This window comes from Onthophagus taurus, chromosome 2, assembly GCF_036711975.1.
Source record: "Onthophagus taurus isolate NC chromosome 2, IU_Otau_3.0, whole genome shotgun sequence".
Taxonomy (NCBI): domain Eukaryota; kingdom Metazoa; phylum Arthropoda; class Insecta; order Coleoptera; family Scarabaeidae; genus Onthophagus; species Onthophagus taurus.
The window spans coordinates 1,974,067-1,986,707 of NC_091967.1; positions in this window are offsets into that span (position 1 = coordinate 1,974,067).

Consider the following 12,641-nt stretch of genomic DNA (forward strand, 5'->3'; position numbering starts at 1 on the left):
TATATGTATTTTTTTTTATTTTTAAAGCTGTTCACCATATAGATATGTAAACCAATTAAGCTCTATTTACGCCAACGTCAGATTTTAATATCTAAGCGCGGTACGGGGCTTTACATGAAAATGTTTCACCAAATCACATTTCCTGCTTCTGTTTATTCAATATTCGATAACTCGATAAGGCCGTTTCTAGTCGTTTCGGAATAAAGAAGGATATCCTCACGAACGTTTTCAGTAATTCTATATTGCGATTATAATTGGACCGCGTATGCATCACTTGACTAAGCGACAATTGAACAATGTTGAGGAAAACGGGATTTTCGTTTTCATCTCTCTAAAAATATGATTTCTCAGAATAGACAGGCTCAAACTATTGAAAATTGTTTAGTGCCTATCTATTGTTATCACAGAACATTGATGACAACCATCATAAGCACAGAATCCGTTTGGTCAGTCGTTTTACGATTATACAGCGTGTTTTTGTAAGTCGTGGCATAAATTTAATTACAAATACTAGAGCCAAAATGATGTTTCATGTAAAAATTTTTGAAGAAAATTATCTAGAGTTTGATGTATTTTTCAACTGGTTTCTATTTTATATAGAATTTAAGTCTAACTAGTTTCGGCCCTTGGCCATCTTCAGACTCTACAAACAGATTAACATCCTTCATCCCATTTTACAAACTAGTTTCGTTTTTTGTTAGAAAAGATCACATATCAAAGTCGAAATCAGATTATTAGTTACTAATTTACAAAATTAAAGTTTAAAAAATTGTAAAATGAAATGAAGGACGACTATTAAGGCTTAAAAATTGACGATTTTTTTTAATCAATGTGAAACGACCCAAAAAAAAACGTTAAAAATAAAAAGAAAGTGCTGAAAAATGACACACTAGATTAACTTCAGTTATAAAATTTTCTATTATATGATAACTAACTTCAGGTTTAAAATATTAACCTCAATTTTAACATATTTGTAATCTTCATTAAAAATCCTTTAAAATGAGTACAAACACGCCATATTTATCTTCAATATTAATGAAGTTATGGTCAACTTCCGGTTAAGAATGTCAACGTCAATTTTGACATATTTGCAATCGTCGTGAAAAGTCCTTTAAAATGAGTCCAAACATGATACGTTTAATTCCAATATTACTCGAGATATAAGCAAGTTCCGATTTGAAATGTCAACGTCATTTTGACATATTCTTAATTTTTATAAAATGTCTTAATATTTGTCACAAAAACAAAAATATAATAAAAAAAAACAAAAATTAAGGTTGGTATTAACATTTTAAAGGTTTTTTAATGAAGATGACAAATATGTCAAAATTGACGTTGACGTTTCACACCGGAAGTGATTGTATTTGCATTAATGTTAAAGTTAAATATGTCGAGTTTGGACTCATTTTAAAGGATTTTTTATGAAGTTGACAAATATGCCAAATTAAAAGTTGAAAGCTCTAACTTTTTGGTTTTTTGAGATAAATACGTCAAGTTTGGACTCACTTTAAAGGTTACAAAAAAACGTTAAAAATAAAAAGAAAGTGCTGAAAAGTGACTAACATTAGATTAACTTCAGTTATAAAACTTCTATTATATGATAACTACCTTCAGGTTTAAAATATCAACCTCAATTTTAACATATTTGTAATCTTCATTAAAAATCCTTTAAAATGAATACAAACACGCCATATTTATCTTCAATAATAATGAAGTTATGGTCAACTTCCGGTTAAAAATGTCAACGTCAATTTTGACATATTTGTAATCGTCGTGAAAAGTCCTTTAAAATGAGTCCAAACATGATACGTTTAATTCCAATATTACTCGAGATATAAGCAACTTCCGATTTGAAATGTCAACGTCATTTTGACATATTCTTAATTTTTGTAAAATGTCTTAATTAACAAAAACAAAAATATAATACAAAAAAATAAAAAATTAAGGTTGGTATTGATATTTAAAAATTAAATTGCTATCTTCATTGTTGCTAACTTCGGGTTTAATGTTTTTTTATTCTAACTTTTTTGTTTTTTGAGATAAGTGCGTCATGTTTGGACTCATTTTAAAGGTTTTTTAATGAAGATGACAAATATGTTAAAATTGACGTTGACGTTTCACACCGGAAGTGATTGTATTTGCATTAATATTAAAGTTAAATATGTCGAGTTTGGACTCATTTTAAAGGATTTTTTATGAAATTGACAAATATGTCAAAATTAAAAGTTGAAAAAGTTAGAGCTTTTTGTTTTTTTGAGATAAATACGTCAAGTTTGGACTCACTTTAAAGGTTATTTTATAAAGATTACGAATATAATAATAAAATTAAAATTGACATAAAGACATATATTTCTTGGTGTATTGAAGTGTCGTATCTAAGTCGATTCTTAGGCGTATGATGCAAATCGAACTTGAAATCGTATAACGTGATTGGCGCTTAAAACAAATGGTATTTTAAACATAAACAAACAATAAACATAAACTTTTTTTCTAAGTTTTCATAAAATGTCGCTTAATCAAGTGATGTATAACGCGGTCCAATTAATATTAATGTTATAATGAACATTAATAGTTTTGCTAGGAAACTGCACTGTATATATTTGTTATTATAAAGCTTGCCAAGAGATGGCGCAATTCAAGAGAACTATGTTAAAAACAGATTGTTTCAAGAATATTATGATAGATGTCCGAGTTATTGCTGTATTGTGTTGTAGCGAAGAACATTTACGCATTTTTGCAGAAGATCTGAGACGAAGAAAATTTATATGACGAATGGAAAAAATGTAAATGCAATAAAACTGTTTGTATTTTTAGATGGATTTTTTTTTATTTTCAGCTCTACCGGTTTCGATCAATACATTTAATCATCTTCAGGAGCAACGTCAGTAAAAATATTTTTAAAAAACATATTAGTTAGTTAATTAAGCTGTTATTCTCTCAATCTTGATTATTTAACTCTTCTCTTCCTTGTTACCCAGTTATTAAATCAGAAATATCCAATAAGGCTACCATGCAACAATATGTGTTTCTTTGTTGCATTGCTGTGTTGCATTTACATTAAAATTGAGATGGAAAGAAATAACCAAATAATTATGAATGGAAAAAAGCCATAATATACCAAAAATAAGCCATAATAACCACGTCCTGCAGTTCCAGATATCTCTTATGTCCACATTTCGTACTCTGTCGCAGATTGTAATGCTTGTTATACTTTTTAAGGTTCTTATTTCTGATGTTCTCATTATGGCTTTTGTGTAGGACAGGTCGGACACAAGTCTTGTATGTTCGGATTTTGCTTTCTATACCTACGTATTTATTCCACCATGTTATATCTTTTGGACAGCTTGATATTCTCGCAACGTCTTTACATCCGTCTTTTAGTGTGGAAAATATTGATTTAAACAGGACATATTCGAAAAAGTACTAGTTATTATAAAACCTCGACTTTAAAAAGCCATCAAATATGCTTAAGTCAAAACACCTACGTTACCGGATACCGAAAATTCTAAAATATATGCAAAACCCCAAAACATTATTTTGTCGTTTCGGACCGTTTCGAAGCGCGCGCGGTACGCCGTGAAGCGGAAGCTGTCTCGAATTTAAATTCGCATCCGATAAATTTCAAGTTTTAATGGGCTGCACCCTAATGTAATCCGGGCCGAAATTGAGCGCTTTACAAATATAAAATCCCTCGTCGAATAACTGAAATCCTCCCTCGGTACGACCGATCCGTGAGGCCTGCTTTTTTTTACCGGCGATTCCGCCAGTTGATTCGGTTCGCCGGAATCGAACCCATATTGGTTCGCATATTTTCGCTAATGCTGCGTTTGCCTCTGTGTCGCGTTAATTTGCTCGTATTAACAGTTTTATTTGTTACGGTCAATACTATTGTTGCGGATAAATTCCAAAATGAAACGACAACCTAAATCTTTTTTTTTTTTTATTTGTTTAACCACGTAAACGTAATTTCCTTAAACTAAAACTAGAACTAACACTAGAAACTTTCGGGTTTTGCCGTGCGTCTTTTAATAAAAGGTTTGACGTTTCGGATGCCATGTTGCAACCTTCTTCAGAAACTGGTTCGAAGTGACGAGATCAAAAATCGGTTAACGCTAATTACAAGCTAATTAATAACTAATTGCGTCGCGTCCGGTGTGAGGCGGGAAGAGGTCTTCGTGTTCACCACCATCTTCCATGTTCTGCTAAGTTCCCAGCCATCCTCTCTGTTAACGTTATTTTTATGTCGGTGGATCTCTATGGCTTCTCTTGTCAGTCTTTGGTAGTATTTGTTGTCCCTAGCCAGCACCTTTGTTTGTTCGAAGTCTATTCGGTGCCCCTCTGCATGGCAATGTTCCGCAACCGCCGACTTCTGGATCTTCTTCAGCCTTACATCCCTCTCATGCTCCTTGATGCGGCACTCGACGTTGCGTCCAGTTTGGCCAACATAAACCTTCCCACAACTACACGATAGTCGATAGACTCCCGCTCGTTTTAATGGAGTTAGTTTGTCCTTATCTATCGGGAGTGTGTTCCGAATTTTGCTGACCGTGCCGTACCGCACTACGATGTCGTTCTTCTTGAGATGCCTAGCAATTCGTTCCGTTACACCTGAAACATAGGGAAGACAGATAAATCCAAGTGGTTTTGTACTTACCGTGTCCTCTTTCTGCTTTCGCTGCTTGATGGCCTGGTTGATGTCCCTCGAAGTGTATCCATTCTTCTGCAGCACGCCTCGTAGAAAGTGTTGCTCCTTCTTCAAGTTCTCTCCTTCACATAGTCTCGCTGAAATAGTGTACGGATCACGGACCTCTTCTATTCGGGATAATAATGTGAACATGCCTATAAATACCTGTTGGTATGGGTCTTCTTTCGGTATACACCAAGTTCTATATCTCCATTTGTCGTCCTGGTGACCAATACATCTAGGAAAGGTAGTTTTTTTTCGTATGTCAGGGATTCTACACATTTTGTGGAATCGGTAAAAGGTGTAAAGCTGGAGGCTGGGGATATGTTGGTAAGTTTCGATGTGGAATCCCTTTTTACTAGGGTACCAGTTAAGGATGCTGTAGAGGGTCTTCGCCGAAAACTCATTCCGGAGGGTTTACCAGAATACGTGCCAGATCTGGTGGAGTATTGCTTATCGTCGACGTATTTCAGCTGGAAAGGAGAATTTTACGAGCAGTTCGAAGGGGCAGCCATGGGATCTCCACTATCGCCAGTTATAGCTAATTTCTACATGGAATTATTCGAAGAGGACGCTTTGAAGAAGAGCCAGTGGAAACCAAAACTATGGCTACGATATGTGGATGACACGTTTGTGATATGGCAACATGGTCAAAAACGGCTCCAAGAGTTCTTGGATCACTTGAACTCTCAACATCCTATGATTAAGTTCACCATGGAAACAGAAACTGCCAAAAAACTACCTTTCCTAGATGTATTGGTCACCAGGACGACAAATGGAGATATAGAACTTGGTGTATACCGAAAGAAGACCCATACCAACAGGTATTTACAGGCATGTTCACATCATCATCCCCAACAGAAGAGGTCCGTGATCCGTACATTATTTCAGCGAGACTATGTGAAGGAGAGAACTTGAAGAAGGAGCAACACTTTCTACGAGGCGTGCTGCAGAAGAATGGATACACTTCGAGGGACATCAACCAGGTCATCAAGCAGCGAAAGCAGAGGACACGGTAAGTACAAAACCACTTGGATTTATCTGTCTTCCCTATGTTTCAGGTGTAACGGAACGAATTGCTAGGCACCTCAAGAAGAACGACATCGTAGTGCGGTACGGCACGGTCAGCAAAATTCGGAACACACTCCCGATAGCCAAGGACAAACTCACTCCATTAAAAGGAGCGGGAGTCTATCGACTATCGTGTAGTTGTGGGAAGGTTTATGTTGGCCAAACTGGACGCAACGTCGAGTGCCGCATCAAGGAGCATGAGAGGGATGTAAGGCTGAAGAAGATCCAGCAGTCGGCGGTTGCGGAACATTGCCATGCAGAGGGGCACCGAATAGACTTCGAACAAACAAAGGTGCTGGCTAGGGACAACAGATACTATCAAAGACTGACAAGAGAAGCCATAGAGATCCACCGACATAAAAATAACGTTAACAGAGAGGATGGCTGGGAGCTTAGCAGAACATGGAAGATGGTGGTGAACACGAAGACCTCTTCCCGCCTCACACCGGACGCGACGCAATTAGTTATTAAATAGTTTGTAATTAGCGTTAACTGATTATTAATTAGTTTTTCCGACTTATATATAGTTACCGATTTTTGATCTCGTCACTTCGAACCAGTTTCTGAAGAAGGTTGCAACATGGCATCCGAAACGTCAAACCTTTTATTAAAAGACGCACGGCAAAACCCGAAAGTTTCTAGTGTTAGTTTTAGTTCTAATTTTAGTTTAATTCACACCGGCCGTGAAAGCCTTCGTAATTTCCTTAATTATAATTTTTGTTAATTAGCCATAAATTTTTATTTGAAACGTTTTCTTGTTGCATCAATTAAATCGGAACAGTTTTCTTGATTGTGGCCAAACTGCAAACATACTAAAGCACCGGTTGAGTGCAAAGCCGCATCTTTATCGTCCAATTATCACCGACGGCAACGTACCCGCGTAATTTCGTCATTATTAATGTTTATGGCTTTTAATATCGCGGATCGTGTCGTTTGTAACTACCGCTCGGTGTTAACATCGCGTGTACCCGAGGGGTAAACTGCAAAACGCTTCTGTGTTTGCTTAAATGAGATGTTTGTCATTTATATTTTTTTGTTTATTTTTATGCCAGGAAGAGAAGAAAGAATTCTATTCTAATAAAGTCTTAATAATTGATACATTTACAAATCTGCTTATCATTTCAGTGAGATTTTTTTTATTTAGTCTTACCATTAAAGTCAAAGTCCATGCCTCTCGTTAGTTTTTGGATCGCGTTACGATCTTTCCCTAATAGTCTTTTCCTCGCCCTCGTGTTCGCGCTTCTTGCCGCTAAATACAAAGAATGAAGCAAAAAGTCAAAAAGTCCAGCAAGGCGGTAAATTTGTGAAAAAAAAACGAGAAAAGTGAGAGGGGAACTGAGTCGTGAATTTGCCTAACGAACTGAAAAGAATACCCGGGCGCGTGGTGCAAAACGAGACCGGGTGGTTAATTCGCTTCGTTATTTTATAATTAGGGGTCACGAACTGCCACCGGGTCAGTATCGACTTGACCTCAAGGGAATTGGTTCTACAAATGTTTATAGTATTTACAATAATCTATATTTTGCAAATTATGAATTCAATATACAGTGTGTCCCCGTAAGGTATAATTGACGATAAATTTTTTAATTCAAATTCCATCTTTTGCAATGAAAGTCTGGTTGTCATAAAACGAAAAATAACCAAGTTTTATGTCAAATGTCCTCAAAGTACCAAAGTTAACGCAAGAAGTTTGTTAACCGTTGCAGGTAAAGTGGTCTTTCTGAGTAATGTACAACAAAAGTTGATTAAGATAAAATGTGTGTTATGTTAAATTATAGCGATATACCGAATTTTATTAATTTAGGATATAAAAGCAAACTATAGATTTTGAAATCATAAGATCAGTGTTGTTAAATACCCGGGTATTTATTTTTAAGGGTAAATATCCTGGATATATACCCGTGGGTATTTACCCAAGATATTTACCCAAAGTCACTTATCGACATACCAAACTTATTTATAACATCTACAAGAATGCTACAATGACGGTAAAATTGCATGAAAGTGCTGAAGAGAGTAAAAGTAGTAAAGTACTGATTGTGAGCAAAACAAGGCGGGACACTGTTGAACTCAAATTGTTCATCACAGTCCTCAGAGTGCATTTAAACAACTGGATTGGACCCAAAAAGGCATAAACATTAATTGCAAATGCTTAAATAATTAGCGCTACGCGGACAATATAGTTCTTATATCGGATAGCCTTAGAGAGATTAAACTAATGATGAACGACTTAAAGGAGGTGTGTGCAAGAGTCGTGCTAAATATCAACAAGGAGAAATCAATCAAATAATGAGATTGAGAGGGTTCACAGCTATGTATATCTTGGCTATGAGGTTCGTGTATCGAGAGATAATCAAACAAGCGAACTAAACAGAAGAATCTTAGAGACATCTTCAAGAGAAAAGGCCAAGAAAGGCTTTCAATCAATGCTTGTTTCCGGTTATGACATAAGGCTCCGAAACTTTAACATTAACGGTAACCACTGCCAGGAGGGTCCAAGTAGCGCAAAGATAGATGGAGAGGTCGATCCTGGGTCTAACTCTGAGGGATTACATACGAAATGAAGACCTATGAACAAGAACGGTCATGTGATGCGAATCAAGAATGAGCAGTGGACAAAACGGTTGCTCGAGTTGCAAGACCGCGAGCGAACAGACGAAGTGGACGTCAAAAGATTGACCAACAATTGGATTCAAACAGCATAGAATAGGGAAGATCTATGTCCAACAATGGACGCAGAGGGCTGCTTGGTGATAATAATCATAATAACTTGATCTAATCTAAATTACGGCAGATTCGTCTTTGATTGTTGACAATTCCTCGTCTTCCTCTTCATTTTTATTGGAATCGATATATTTTTACTGGTATCACTTTTATACCCACTGTTTGGGTATTTACCCTGGGCCGGGGTAAATACCCGGATAAATACACATTTTAGAAATACCTACCCGCCAGGTATTTACCCAGCGCCCATCACTGCATAAGATTAACAAAACATTTTCGATCTAAACCAGCGGTTCTTAAACTTATATCCTTGCGTACCACTAAGGCTGTTTTAAAAATCAGGTAGTACCACTGAACAAAAAAAAAAACAATAATGATAATGCAAATATAAACTGTTTTGCGTACCACTTGAGAACTTCTCGCGTACCATCAGTGGTACGCGTACCATAGTTTGAGAACCACTGATCTAAACTAAATTAACATAAAAGCTTATTCAATGATACCACCACCAACACTAATACATAATTCAGCCCTTTTCCGACATTGTTTATAACTTTTTCTAATATGGTCCGACGGAATTTCTCTAATAACAGTTTCAATTTTTTGTTTTAAACGGTCTAAACTGTTATTAAAATTTTCAGTGTACACTTTTTGTTTTACATAACCCCAAAAATAAAAATCCATAATAGATAAATCCGGACCAAGGTTTATAGAACATAAGGTTACCTCATTCCCTATGCCTCTGTAGTATCGATTATTACCCCGCAAATTGACGTCACTGGTTCGATACAGTCAGAATAAAAGATAGCCTATACGTGCCTATGCTGAGGTACAGTCTATATAAAATATTTAAATCTCGCATCGTGTTGTGTTGTTCATAGAACCAGCTACGTCACTGATCCACCTTACCTCTCAGAGGAGGAGAATCGGTATTGGGTAACCTTATGTTCTATAGACCTTGAATCCGGACTTCTTGGCGGCCATGGTTACGGGCCATATCTACCAATCCATTTTTTTCCAAATAACGTATTTAACAACTTTCTAATTAAAATGGTCGAATGTGGGCCGCAACCTTATTGAAAATATAATTTATTGCGTTTTTCTAAATCCACCCCGTGAAGATAATTAAATAAACAATTTTCTAGTATTTACTGGCGTTTACAAGCTATGCGATAATGTGGATTACTCTTTGACTAGAATCGACAATTTGGTGATGTAACCACTCCATTAGTGGTGAATCATGCTTCGTCCGAAAATATTATGTTTTTTAAAAAAGTTCTGCCTTTCAAAATTTTGTACCCAAGCCACAAACAATAATCTACTTTTGTTTTGCTTCATCACCTAATTCGATAGTGTGTTGATAGTGTTGAACTGTCCTTTTTCTTAACGACACCTCACCGTAATCCATTGCGTTCGTTACTGCAACAATCGACCCCGCATCATGTTCATCTAAAAGCTTTTTTCCTTCCTTTTATTTTCCACATAACCCGTTTCCGAAAATTTTGTAACAACTCTCTTCATTAAACTAAGATTAGAACTAAAACTAGAAACTTTCGGGTTTTGCCGTGCGTCTTTTAATAAAAGGTTTGACGTTTCGGATGCCATGTTGCAACCTTCTTCAGAAACTGGTTCGAAGTGACGAGATCAAAAAATCGGTAACTCTCGTCCGGTGTGAGGCGGGAAGAGGTCTACGTGTTCACTACCATCTTCCATGTTCTGCTAAGCTCCCAGCCATCCTCTCTGTTGACGTTATTTTTATGTCGGTGAATCTCTATGGCTTCTCTTGTCAGTCTTTGGTAGTATCTGTTGTCCCTAGCCAGCACCTTTGTTTGTTCGAAGTCTATTCGGTGCCCCTCTGCATGGCAATGTTCCGCAACCGCCGACTGCTGGATCTTCTTCAGCCTTACATCCCTCTCATGCTCCTTGATGCGGCACTCGACGTTGCGTCCAGTTTGGCCAACATAAACCTTCCCACAACTACACGATAGTCGATAGACTCCCGCTCCTTTTAATGGAGTTAGTTTGTCCTTGGCACATCGGGAGTGTGTTCCGAATTTTGCTGACCGTGCCACTACGATGTCGTTCTTCTTGAGATGCCTAGCAATTCGTTCCGTTACACCTGAAACATAGGGAAGACAGATAAATCCAAGTGGTTTTGTACTTACCGTGTCCTCTTCCTGTTTTCGCTGCTTGATTGCCTGGTTGATGTCCCTCGAAGTGTATCCATTCTTCTGCAGCACGCCTCGTAGAAAGTGTTGCTCCTTCTTCAAGTTCTCTCTTTCACATAGTCTCGCTGCTCGCTGAAATAATGTACGGATCACGGACCTCTTCTGTTGGGGATGATGATGTGAACATGCCTGTAAATACCTGTTGGTATGGGTCTTCTTTCGGTATACACCAAGTCCTATATCTCCATTTGTCGTCCTGGTGACCAACACATCTAGGAAAGGTAGTTTTTTGGCAGTTTCTGTTTCCATGGTGAACTTAATCATAGGATGTTGAGAGTTCAAGTGATCCAAGAACTCTTACTCAACTTAGATCATTTGTTTTTATTGTAAAACGGAATATTAGAAAAAAGTTTTCAAGAAAAAGCTCATTTCTTCTTTTATATGCTAAATTAATAAAATTCGGCATATCGCTATAATTTAACATAACAAACATTTTATTTTAATCAACTTTTGTTGTACATTGCTCAGAAAGACCACTTTACCTGCAACGGTTAACAAACTTCTTGCGTTAACTTTGGTACTTTGAGGATATTTGACATAAAACTTGGTTATATTTCGTTTTATGACATCCAGACTTTAATTGCAAAAGATGGAATTTGAATTCAAAAATTTATCGTCAATTATACCTTACGGGGACACACTGTAGAAGTCAGAAATAAGAAATATTCATAACATCAGGTTAAATCATATTTTTAAATGTTATGGAAATAACTCAAAACATTTTATATCCAACATAATAATTTCCATATTCTTAAATTGTAGATTTTAAGCTTCAATTTGATCCATAAATCATCTCTTAATTTCTATGGTAAGTCGTTAGTTGTAACATTTTTAATTATTTAATAGCGTGACTTGGTAATATAAGAAACGTCATTTTCATTACATTTTATTTCCTTTACTAGCGCGTGTAATTTAAGTAAAATATACGCCAATCCCTTCAAAAACAGCGCGCTTTAATGCGAATTCCGGCTGCACACAATGCAGAAAATTACCACAAGTATAGGGGAATACACGCAAGCGCCAGCGTGGAAAATTAATAAAAACCCGGAGAGACGTCATCGCCGCGGCGCACGACGCTGTGGACTTTTTACAATGTTTGTTCTCCGCCTGCCCGCTAATAACGATAATAAAGATTGCGTAAAAATGCACAGAATTTAATTTAGAGATAATGCAGTTTAAATTCAAGCTTTACCGCTATTTGTTGACGGATTTACGACCGTAGTATGTGCATTAATTCAGATCGCTTTGTTTTTAGTTATAAACCGTGATTAGAAACCAAACTTGAATTTTATTTTCATAAAGAGATATATTATGTAGTTATTTAGATCACTACCGCGATTTCATGATATAGTTAGAGATAATAGCGAAACATTTAGTTAAAAATTTTCCCAAAATGGTACTATAAAACCGATTTTAATAAACAGATTTAAAGCGTCGACAACTTGCAGTACCGAAACGAGTGGAAGTTGAGCAGTCGCGAAACTTAACTCGCAATTTTTAATGAAAATCTTCTCGGAAACCATAGCGTTTAAGCGCCCAGGCAGTATCAATTAAGACAACGGATAAGGCGAATTGCGCCGAAAACTTTCAGAATAGTGTCATCTGGGCCCTTTGTTAATATCACCAAAGTTTTCAATGCCGGCCCCGAGAGCAATTCTAAGCTATTTCGGACGGCCTCCTTTATACTTGCAATTACTGTTTCGTTTTGCCCCTTGTAATCGTTTGGCGACCAAAAAATTAAAATCGGAACATTTTAAAAGATCAAGATAAACAAAAAGCTGCGTATGCAAATTTTTGCGGAGAGAGATAAACTCGTGAAACCGTACATATGAGGGGTCCATGGTACATTAACCAAATTGAAGATAGGGAATGAAGCCCCTATTTACCCCGAGGGGATAAATCTGGACGGAGAAATCCGATATACCACTTGAACC